Here is a 10,567-nt window from a genome sequence, read left to right as displayed (position 1 = left end):
TTTGTGGTCAGCAGTCTCAATGAGAGGCTCAAAATAATTTACATAACCATTTATAATTTTTCTTACATTTATTATTTTTTTATTCTTTATTTTTGAGAAAGAGTGAGTGAGTGAGACATAGCGCGATCAGGGAAGGAACAAAGAAAGAGGGAGATACAGAATCCAAAGCAGGCTCCAGGCTCTGAGCTGTCAGCACAGAGTCCAAAGCGGGGCTTGAATTCACAAACCACAAGTTCATGACCTGAGCCAAAGTCAGATGCTCAACTAACTGAGCCACTGAGGTGACCCTATAATTTTTCTTACATTAAAAAAAAAAAAAAAAAAAGGAAATTCAGACACAAGTCTTTTCAGTTAATTTAAAAAGACACACCTCTGGGAGAATGCTTCCACTACAAAGTAATGCTGACTTTGTTTCTCTTTGTTAGTGCTTAGTGTTTGTCTCTTTTACAAAATTCTCAAAAGCCATTACTTTCATTTTTTTCAAGCCTTCATGCCCAACACTCATCTCAATTCCCTCTAATCCTCCATTTTATTAAGATGCAAACCCCACCACCTGTCTTCCACTAGACATGCAAATGCAAAATCACAAACTCTGACTTCTTCCTATTCCCGACAGTCCTTATCAAACCAGTTGCCAAAAAGCTCACCTGTTATTCTTGCATCACTCTCTTCACTTCTTTCCTAATAACAACCTATTTCAGGCCCCTTAGTCCTCAGCTAAGCTATTTCAACAATTTGCTGATCAGCTTCCCAGACTCTTTTCTACCTTTTCGAATTAATTCTACTGGGTTGATTTTTTCTAAACTGCCTACTGCGTAAAGGAGGCTCATATACATTAAACAAACAAAAAAAAAACAACAAAAAAAAAGAGAAAAAAAAAAAAAAAACCTCTTCTCATGTATCTAAGGATAAAGTCCAAACTGCACATTTGGCTTACAGCTTTTCAGTATTAAGCCCCAAACTACCTGCAATTGCAACCACAATTTCACAGCCAAATAAAACACATATACACGTTGTTTTTCCACCTCCAAGTATCTACTCTTTTCTACTTCTTTTGGAAATCCTTTTTCTACATTTCTATCTTTTGAAAACTCTGTTCAAATGTTGCTATCTCTCACGCTACACAGAACTGGAAATAATTTCCCTTTCTTTTCAGCTGCTGTTACACTTTACTACCATGTTGTCTAATTCCCTACCCCTCCGTAACCCTGCCCCACCACTGGAAGGAAACTCAATAAAATCTCACCCAGAAGCCCAAAAGATAAAGACAGGCAAAAGTAAAGTTGCTCTAGTTTAACTGAGAAGGAAAAGTTTGGAGCCCCACCTCCCAGGAAAAGCACCTCCACAATACTAAAAAAGCTCAAGCTTACTATGAAAATCACTGTGCCTTATCTCCCTGGGCATTGATATTTCTAAGTTCAAAGACAAGTATCTAACTGAGGAGTCAAATTTGTCTCCGTGTAGCCTCTAGTTAACTGTGACTTGGTAGGCTACTGAATTTTGCTGAGCCCCAAGCATAGGACCTTCAAAAGTCTGCTACGAGGATTAAAAGAGACTATCTATATAAAGCACTTACTAATGATAAATGGCAGCTAACATCATTATTTATGCACCATTGAGTGCTAGATTTACAGGAAGCACTCAACAAATATATACTGAATGAATAAATCATTTATTGGGTGCTAATCACTCACAGCAACTTGAGGGGTAAAGAAAGTGAGAAGAAAAATATGTTCCATAATAAAGACAATACCATTTCTACCAAACAGTACATATACAACACAACACAGGAAAAAAATATATTTGGTGAATTTTAATACATCAGAAGATGTATAAATAACAGTTTTTGAAACATTTATTTTCCCCTCAATGTTTTCAACAATTCATCACATCTTTCAATAAGTAATGTTTAACAACAAACCAGTAATAAGGTTAAATGCTGAAGTCGCAACTGCTTATTGCTTGTTCATTCTATAGAATCAGTGTAACAGCTAATCAGATAGTTTTTGAAGTAACTTTTACTGCTTAATATCTCTGGGGCACACCTCTCACTATTCCGTGCCAAACACCAGTACTTTAATTTGGGGGTTTTTCACGCCACTGTATTTCTTTATACCTCTTGTATGTCTGTATGCATCCTTAAACAATGTATGCTATTGTTTTACATATATCTTTATATTCTATATGAATAATAAGCTATTTCTAATGTACTTTTGGAAAGAAAATTAGCAATATTACTTAAAAGTTTCTAATATTAAAAAATAAATCAATTTTTAAATAATAAACTTAACAAGCCTAATTTTGGATATACCTAAAATTACAAATAAAATGTCAAAACAATTCAAATTCTAAGTAAATACCAAATATTCAATCCAATTCCCTAAGATCAGAAGGAAGAAAAGAAAGAGGACTAATATATATTGAATGAATACCACTTTGTGCCAAACTCAGTGCTATGCATTCTACATTTATCACTGGTATGAACTGAATGTTTGTGTCTCCTCTCCTCATCCTTAGAAGACTTATGTTGAAGCCTAACCTCCAGTGTAATGGTATTTGGAGATGGGATCTTTGGAAGGTAATTAGGGTTGTATGAGGTCATGATGGTGAAGTCCTCATGATGTGATTAGTGCCATTACAGGAAGAGACACTACAGAGCTTCCTTTCTCTCCTTCTTGTGAGGACACAGTGAGAAGCCAGCAGTCTTGCAAGCCAAAACCAAAGTCCCAACAAGTAACAGAATCAGCCATCACCTTGATCTCGGACTTCGCAGCATCCAGAACTGTGAGAAAATAAATTTCCACTGTTTAAGCCACTCAGTCTACAATATTTTGCTATGGCAGCTTGAACAGATTAACACACTCATGCAGTGCTTACATGACTCTATTATCTACAAATTACATATGAAGAAACTTAGGATTAAGATGGTAACAGTTCAAGGAAAAACATACTGGTCAATCTCACTCAAATGAATACAAATCAAAATGAAAAGATTTCATTTTCCATCCATCAGGTTCACAATGACTAAAATGTTTAATATGGAGTGTAGGCAACCTTATGAGAGAAAAGGGAAACTGTAGATAGAAATATTAATTGGTATATCCATTCTAAAAGGCAATTTGAAGATATACGTCAAAATTCAAAATGCACTTCATCCCAGGTGAGGTGTCAGAGCCCAAGCAGAGCGAAAAGGGCATCCTTATAGAGGGGCAGCACAGGGTGACTGGTGTGTCAGACCTGAACAGGGTGAAGAAGTCATACAGTGCTGAAGTTAGGAGGGTGGCCTGGCAAAGAATGTTGAAGCCCCAGTGACAAAAGGAAGGCATCTGTGGGCAGAGAGGACAACAAAAATTGGCTAGGGAAGAGGATGACCAAATAGACAATATAATTAAGATAATGAAAGCCAGGTTTCTCACTGTTTGGGAAGGGAGTTACAAATATGGAAAGAAATTAGAATGAACTCGGTAGTGTTGAAACGTAAATGGAGATACTGTGTGAACGCATTGTTTTATACACACACAAACCCATAAATGTAGAAGTGTATATATGTATACACACATTTGTGTATTTCCTAGTTCCTTCCACTGAGATCCCCAAAGTGATGACCACAAATGGAGTTAAGATCTTACCTTCTGAATATCATTCTCCACTAAAAGAAATGCACCTTGGAGAAATGGCTATTTCCAGGATTCGAGGAGGGAACATACAAGATTAACTTGGAATACCTTTTTGCGCCAGAATGTGTGGAAATGCACAAAGAACGATGGTGATATGTCAAAAGGTCACAGAAGACAGTATGAAGGGGTTCTCCATGTTTAAAGATAGGACAATGTGAGGATCAAAATAAATAATAGCAAAAAATCATAACCCATAAAATGAGAATCCATGAGTCTGTATGGATATAAACCTAGTGAATAAACTGAAAGTTTGATAATACTACATTTCTGTAGTTTCACAAAATGCCTATTTATTATGAAGGGAAAATGAGCTACGTTACAAAAGTCTCACAGACATTACCTTAAAAAGTGATTAAAGTGAACATCATCAGTAATGGAATAAATGTGAATCATGTTCCACCTGACAGGATGCAACGAGAACACAAAATCACAACTATGATATTCCTGCCAAGGTGCAGAACCTGAGTCTAATCATGTGGAAACAGGAGACAAACTCAAGTTGAGGAACATCCTACAAAATAACTGGACTGTAAACTTCACAAGTGTCAAAATCAGTTGTCTTTGACCAAATGAGAACTGCTCTAGAATGAAAAGTAGTATATATACTATAGTCCTCTGTGTGTATTTTTAAAATATATACAAACACACAATATATACATAACTTCTGGAAGGATACTAAAAAAAAAAAAAAAATTAACAGTGGCTACCCTTGGAGCATGACAAATGTTTGGGGAGGAAGGCAAGGCGAAACAGTACTTTTACTTTTAATTTATGCCCTTTTAGCCTATATATTGTACTATAAAAGTATTTTAAATAAGTTAAGTAACCAGCATGAGTTGACAAGCTAAAAAAAATTGATGAAAGACAGATTCTGAACCTATGTCTGATCTTAGATTCATTGTGCTTTTTCCATCTAAGAATTCAAAAACTTCCTTCCTGCATATGATTACAATGGATACTCAACAGGTACTCTGCCATTCATTGTGTTTATCTTTTTTCTTAATTTTTAGTAACATGATTTGTCCATTTTTTGTTATCACCATGTAACTAATTTAAATGTGTGATGGTATTATTTATGTGTCCATTATATTACATTTAATAATTGTAAACAGGAGAGCCCCTTTGGGCACTAGTATATTACCTGATACAGTAACAGTTCTATTTAACTTTACATTAAAGATTCTAAGGGGGCACCTGGGTGGCTCAGTAGGTTGAGAGTCTGACTTTGGCTCAGGTCATCTCATGGCTGGTGAAGCAGCACAGAGCCTGGAGCCTGCTTCTGATTCTGTTTCTCTGTCTCTGCCCCTCCCTGCTCAAGTTCTCTCTCTCTCTTTCAAAAATAAATGAACATTAAAAAATTTTTAAAAAGATTCTAAAGAATCCTTTGCTGGTTTAGTCCAGTTGGTATCCAATGTTCATGTAAATATTTTCAGCTGCGTTATTGACATTTATTTATTTTTAAGAAAGAGAACATGAGCAGGGGAGGGACAGAAGGAGAGGAAGACAGAATCCAAAGCAGGCTCCAGGCTCTGAGCTGTCAGTGCAGAGCCTGACGAGGGGCTCAAACTCACAAACTGTAAGATCGTGATCCAAGCTCGAAGTTGGGCGCTTAACGTGGGTGGCCCTCAGTGGCATTATTCATAGGTCAATCTTCTTGTGCAGGACTGGTCTATGCACAAAAGCCATTTTAAAATCCTTGACCTCTACCCCTAAATGCTGGTCATGAACGTGATTTCACATTTGCACCTGTCAAGTGAAAGTGACATCCAAAAATACTTCTCTGGGTAAGAACCAGTATAAGATGTTCTACTTTGTTAGGTGAAAATACCTCAGTTATTCCAGAGAGGACCACCAGCTTGTTGTCTGCCTCAACAGATTTCCATCAATAAGTTTCCCAGCCAGCAATTTCTCAAGGAGCATAGGAAGGTAGGTAGCATACTGCTCTTGATTTTATCAAATAGAGCAATTTCACTGATTATAAGAAAATTACAGAATATTTAGTGTAACAGAATTTTCTTGTAAATATCATTGCTTCTGGAGGCAAACTCAGTTTCCTTTTAAATATTCTAAAAAGTTATTCCCTCAAAAAAAAAAAATCCTCTCAATTCTGGCACAGAAAGAAGAGAATAAAAGAACCTAAAGGCCCACTTGTTCCTCCCACTTTTACTCTCACCCACTTCCAACTGTCAGAGGGAGGAGATTAATGAAAATATTTTTAATGCCCTTTCAATATCTGATATGAAAATTGTTTGAAGTTTCAAATAAATTATAAAGTATTTCAATTTTAGATCCTGCTCTACTACTATCAACCTAGCTATATGAGCTTGACAAGTTTCATCTTCTCAAATAGACTAAGCGGCTTTCCAGTTCTAAAATTCTAATTATGCCAAAACCTTCAAAATTAATTATAATCAATCACATCCAGTATGTTGAAATTCCTAATATAAGCCTATTCTCAATCAGTTTAAATAGTCAAAAAGTTGCAGAATGCATTTCACAAAGATCCTAAACAGGATTTAAAAATTTTTTTTAACATTTATTTTTTGACACACACACACAGAGTGTGAGTGGGGGAGGAGGGGAGAGAGAGAAAGAGAAAGAGAGAGAGAGAGAGAGAGAGAGAGAGAGGGAGGGAGTCACAGATTCCAAAGCTGACTCCAGGCTTTGGGCTGTCAGCACAGAGCCCAATGTGGGGCTCAAACTTACAAACCCTGAGATCTTGACCTGAGCCAAACGCTTAACCGACTGAGCTACCAGGCACCCCCTAAACAGGACTTTTAAACAATTTTTGCTTAAGGACAGATTACACACTCATCAATTAGAATAATTGTGAAGAACTAGCAATGTAACACAGATCCACAGACTAAATAATGAAAAGTTAAAAAAAAAAAAAAAAAAAAGACTTGTTCTTTGTACCTTCAGAAAATCATCCCATGGGGCGCCTGGGTGGCTTAGTCGGTTGAGCGTCCGACTTTCGCTTGGGTCATGACCTTGCGGTTCGTGGGTTCGGAGCCTGTTTCAGTCTGTGACTCCCTCTCTCTCTGACCCTCCCCTGTTCATGCTGTCTCTCTCTCTCTAGAAATAAATAAATTTAAAAAAAAAAAAAAAAAAAAAGAAAGAAAATCACCCCTATCCTCCTCCTCTCACTGCTATTGAAGAACTTATTCAGAAAAAAAACAAAGAGCCCTCCATGAAAACACATTATCTTAGTTTCATTTTTAAAATAGAAATTCTCCCTCCTTAAAAAGACTGAATGACATCCTACCAAACAAGTTCTTATCCAGGATGAGATGTAGCAACAACACTCCCCAAAAAGATGGGACAATCCATGAGTCAAACCAGTCAAACATCAGTAATGGCTTTCATGTAGCAGTCTCTGCCCTAGACAATGAGTATCATCCACTTTCTGGATCAGACAGGAAACGAGGCCACTGAAAATCAGACCTCCTATAGATAGAAAAGATGATTACAGGCCATTTTAAGTTGTATCTGTTAGTGAGTTTGTCAATGGCACATTTACTATAAGGACAATCACAAGAAAGACAACTTCTAAAGAAGGCAGAGAACTTGAGAAGTGGGCATAATAGATAAACTGAAAACTTAAATACTAAAAATATTCAAAATAGGCCATTTGGTGTTTCTCCAACATTAAATGCATACAAATCTTTTAGAAATCTTGGTAAAGTCTAAACCAATTCAGTAGTTCTAGACTGAGATGCTGCACTTTTCTTTTTTTAAACATTTATTTATTTTTGAGAGACAGAGCCTGAGTGGAGGAGGGGCAGAGAGGGAAACAGAATTTGAAGAAAGCTCCAGGCTCTGAGCTGTCAGCACAGAGTCAGGTGCAGGGCTCAAGACCATGAGCGGTGAGATCATGACCTGAGCGGAAGTTGGACATTTAACCGACTGAGCCACCCAGGTGCCCCACGATGGAGATGCTGCATTTCTAATAAGCTGCCAAGTAATGCCAAAACTCCTGGTCCATGGATCACAATGAGCAGCAATGGAGATTAAACCATGGCTAGGCACCACACATACACACACAGTTTCAAAAGAGAAGTAATTCTTTGGTGATCTTTTTCCAAGTTTTTTTCTTTTAGTTTGTTTTTTAAAGAGCAGTTTTTATTAGTAAATATTGATTGGTTTCACCGAGTGGGGTAATTTTGTATACAGCAATATCTTAATTCAAATTTAACACGAAAAGAAAACCTGTCTAAATTATACACAAAAGAAACAAAGAAACCGAACAGAACAATGGTAAATATTTCAATGTTATTTCTCATTCTAAATGGAAAAACTCCTAAATGAATTAGGTTCTACACATTCAAACCTGAAGACAAAAAATTTTCTATAAGGTGACCAGTAAATGGTGAGTTACTTAATGTTAATAAACTGGTCTGTTGTGGCACACCTTCATCTTCAAAAACAAAAATATTCTCTGCATTTTCTCTTAAGTGAGACTTTTTACTATGTAACTACCAAACTGAACAAATTGCTGCTCACACAACATAAAATTAGAATAAGAACAAACTACATATTCTGCAAAAACTGATGAAAGTTGCTAAGAAAAATCATGTGTATCATTAGGTACAGTTACCTCTAGAGCTTTCTATGTAGTAAATTCTCAACTTCATTCATTCAACAAATATTTACTAACCACCTACTATGTGACACCTACTTTGCTAAAGGTTAAAAATAAAAGTTTGTGTTGAGAATACACAGACCTTTCAGATTCTGCCTTGACCACCTAATGGCAAACTTTTTAAATCTACGCCTCAGTTTCCTTCTGGGTATGGTGATAATTAGACTAGATAATGTAAATAAAGTGCCTAACATTGTGCCTTGTAGTGATAAACAATGGATAAATACTATTTGAAATATGAAGTTTGAGTAAGAAGTGGATCCTGCCCTTAATAAGCCAGTTTTCTTTTACTGTATAGCTCAATGTTAGATTATGAACCAACATGAAAGTGAGGTACAGAAAATATGTCTGGACAGATAAATCCACTATCAAAACAAAAACAAAACAATCCCCTCAAAATATAATGAATCCCACAATTGAAATGTGCCTTGGGTTAGTTTATGTTCTATGCACACTAATGTCTTCTTTCGTAAGCAAAATAATAAAAGACATCATAAATAAAAAGAACAAATATTCGAGCTACAGGATTTTATGCCCAATAGGATCCTGATCCCGATGGGATACAACTGAGCACAATTTTAGTGAAGTAGGAATTGCTTAACAGATTTGTACACCATTAACCACAATTCTCTTCCCATCACCTTCAGAAAGGCTACCCAGCAGCAGCCTTTTCTTACAAGTATTTATCCTTTACATAACCATCAGCCAATAACGCAAAGGATTCTGAAAACCCACCTGGTAACAACAATCTAGAAAATAAACAGAAGCAGTACATCGAAAGATTTAAGAGCGCTGGAGTCAACTGGGCCACGTGTCCATCGTTTCTAGCCAGCTGTGGCATCGGGTAAGTTTCTTAATTCCAAATTTCAATTTCGTTATCTGAAAATGGTAGTACCGGTACCTAATTGCTAGAACTATGAAAATGAATACAAGCAAAGCCCTTAGACGAATGATCTCCCAACAAATGTTAGCTATTTGCCATTACTTACAATGAGAAAACTACAGTTCCTCTTAGTAACCATGAAACTGAGAAAAACGTACACGTTGTAGAGTCTTATAGATCCTTCAACTTCTGTTAGTTTGAAGGGATCCAAAATGAGAAACAAGGATAAAGCAATAAGGTGTATTACCCAACACGTGATCCTCCCACCCTACTTCACAGGCTTCATTTGTAAAGTCCTAGAAGCAAGCAGGATTGGCCTAACCGGGAACAAGAATTTAAATCTGGATGGTCTAAGGACAAAGGCAGGCTGCTACACTAAGAGAAAATAAAGAGAAAAGAGGTTTACACAGACAGGACCGAGGTGGCGGGTCACCTGACTGAAGAGTAAAAGGACCAACCATCCCACACACAGCGCTAACCCAGGTCACCGTGACTCCTCCCAATGAGGAAGCAGAAAGGCATTGAGCCTCACCGGTGAGGCCCACCGTGACACTCCGAACCCGAAGCCGCTCACACGGAGGGAAGCGCGTGAAGAGCTTCGAGAGAGCCGGCCTCAGGGGTCCAGACTTGGCGCGGGCGCTTGGAGGCCGAGCCCAAGCGTCCGACGCGCCGACTCTACCCGGATGCCTTAGTCACCGCGCGGCCCAGAGGCCCGGGCCCAGCCGGTTACCTTCCGCAGGGAACTCCTCGAACTCGTCGTCCTCCTCCAAGAGACCCAAGTCTACCGGCTGCTTCTTCTCTGACATGACGACGCTCCGCGCCAAAACCCTCCCGGGCCAAGAGTAAAGTTGGAACTCGCACTTTTCTTCACGGAAGACGCCAACGCCGCTGCCGCCTCTGAGGCCGGCTCTACCATAGAGACGGGGTAGAAGAGCAGCGGGAGCGGCGCGCGGAATGCTGGGATAGTGGAGGTCGGCCCGTAGCTTCCTGCGGGTTTAGCAATCCGACAGAGTTAGAGGCGGATTATTTTGAGCATTTAGAGTTTTATCTGGACTCTCTGAATTGACATATTTGGCGTCCGGGTAGGTTTCCCTTACTGGAAGAGACTCGTGTAAAAAAAGTAAACACCTTTACTTAGTTTACGTCTGAGAGAGAAAGTGGCCGCCAAGATTCCTGAAGGCCGTAAGGGTCAAGCCCTTAATATGGATTAGCTCCATCCTTAAACCAGTTCCCTAAGCATGGTATTAAATATCTCCAATCACAGAAAATTCAGGATCAGAAAGAAATAGCCCAAATCAGTCAGGTAGTGCTAGACAATTCAAATACAGGTTTGTTTACCTGACTTAAATCTCCACAAACTTTTCC

At 38.2% G+C, this 10,567-nt stretch overlaps 1 long non-coding RNA gene across 1 annotated transcript in view; it reads right to left on the bottom strand.

Annotated features, from left to right (window-relative positions):
* LOC120234405 overlaps positions 1-10,115 on the bottom strand; it is a 39,628-nt gene extending 29,513 nt beyond the window's left edge. Inside the window, exon 1 of the long non-coding RNA XR_005529080.1 lies at positions 9,933-10,115. This is a non-coding gene — a long non-coding RNA (uncharacterized LOC120234405). The remainder of the gene's footprint in view (positions 1-9,932) is intronic.
* Positions 10,116-10,567: the final 452 nt, after the last annotated feature.

Source organism: Hyaena hyaena, unplaced genomic scaffold (assembly GCF_003009895.1).
Source record: "Hyaena hyaena isolate Hyena2069 unplaced genomic scaffold, ASM300989v1 scaffold_109, whole genome shotgun sequence".
Lineage (NCBI taxonomy): Eukaryota > Metazoa > Chordata > Mammalia > Carnivora > Hyaenidae > Hyaena > Hyaena hyaena.
Note: the sequence above shows the minus strand (reverse complement) of the source record. Positions and strands in the feature narration are given on the sequence as shown.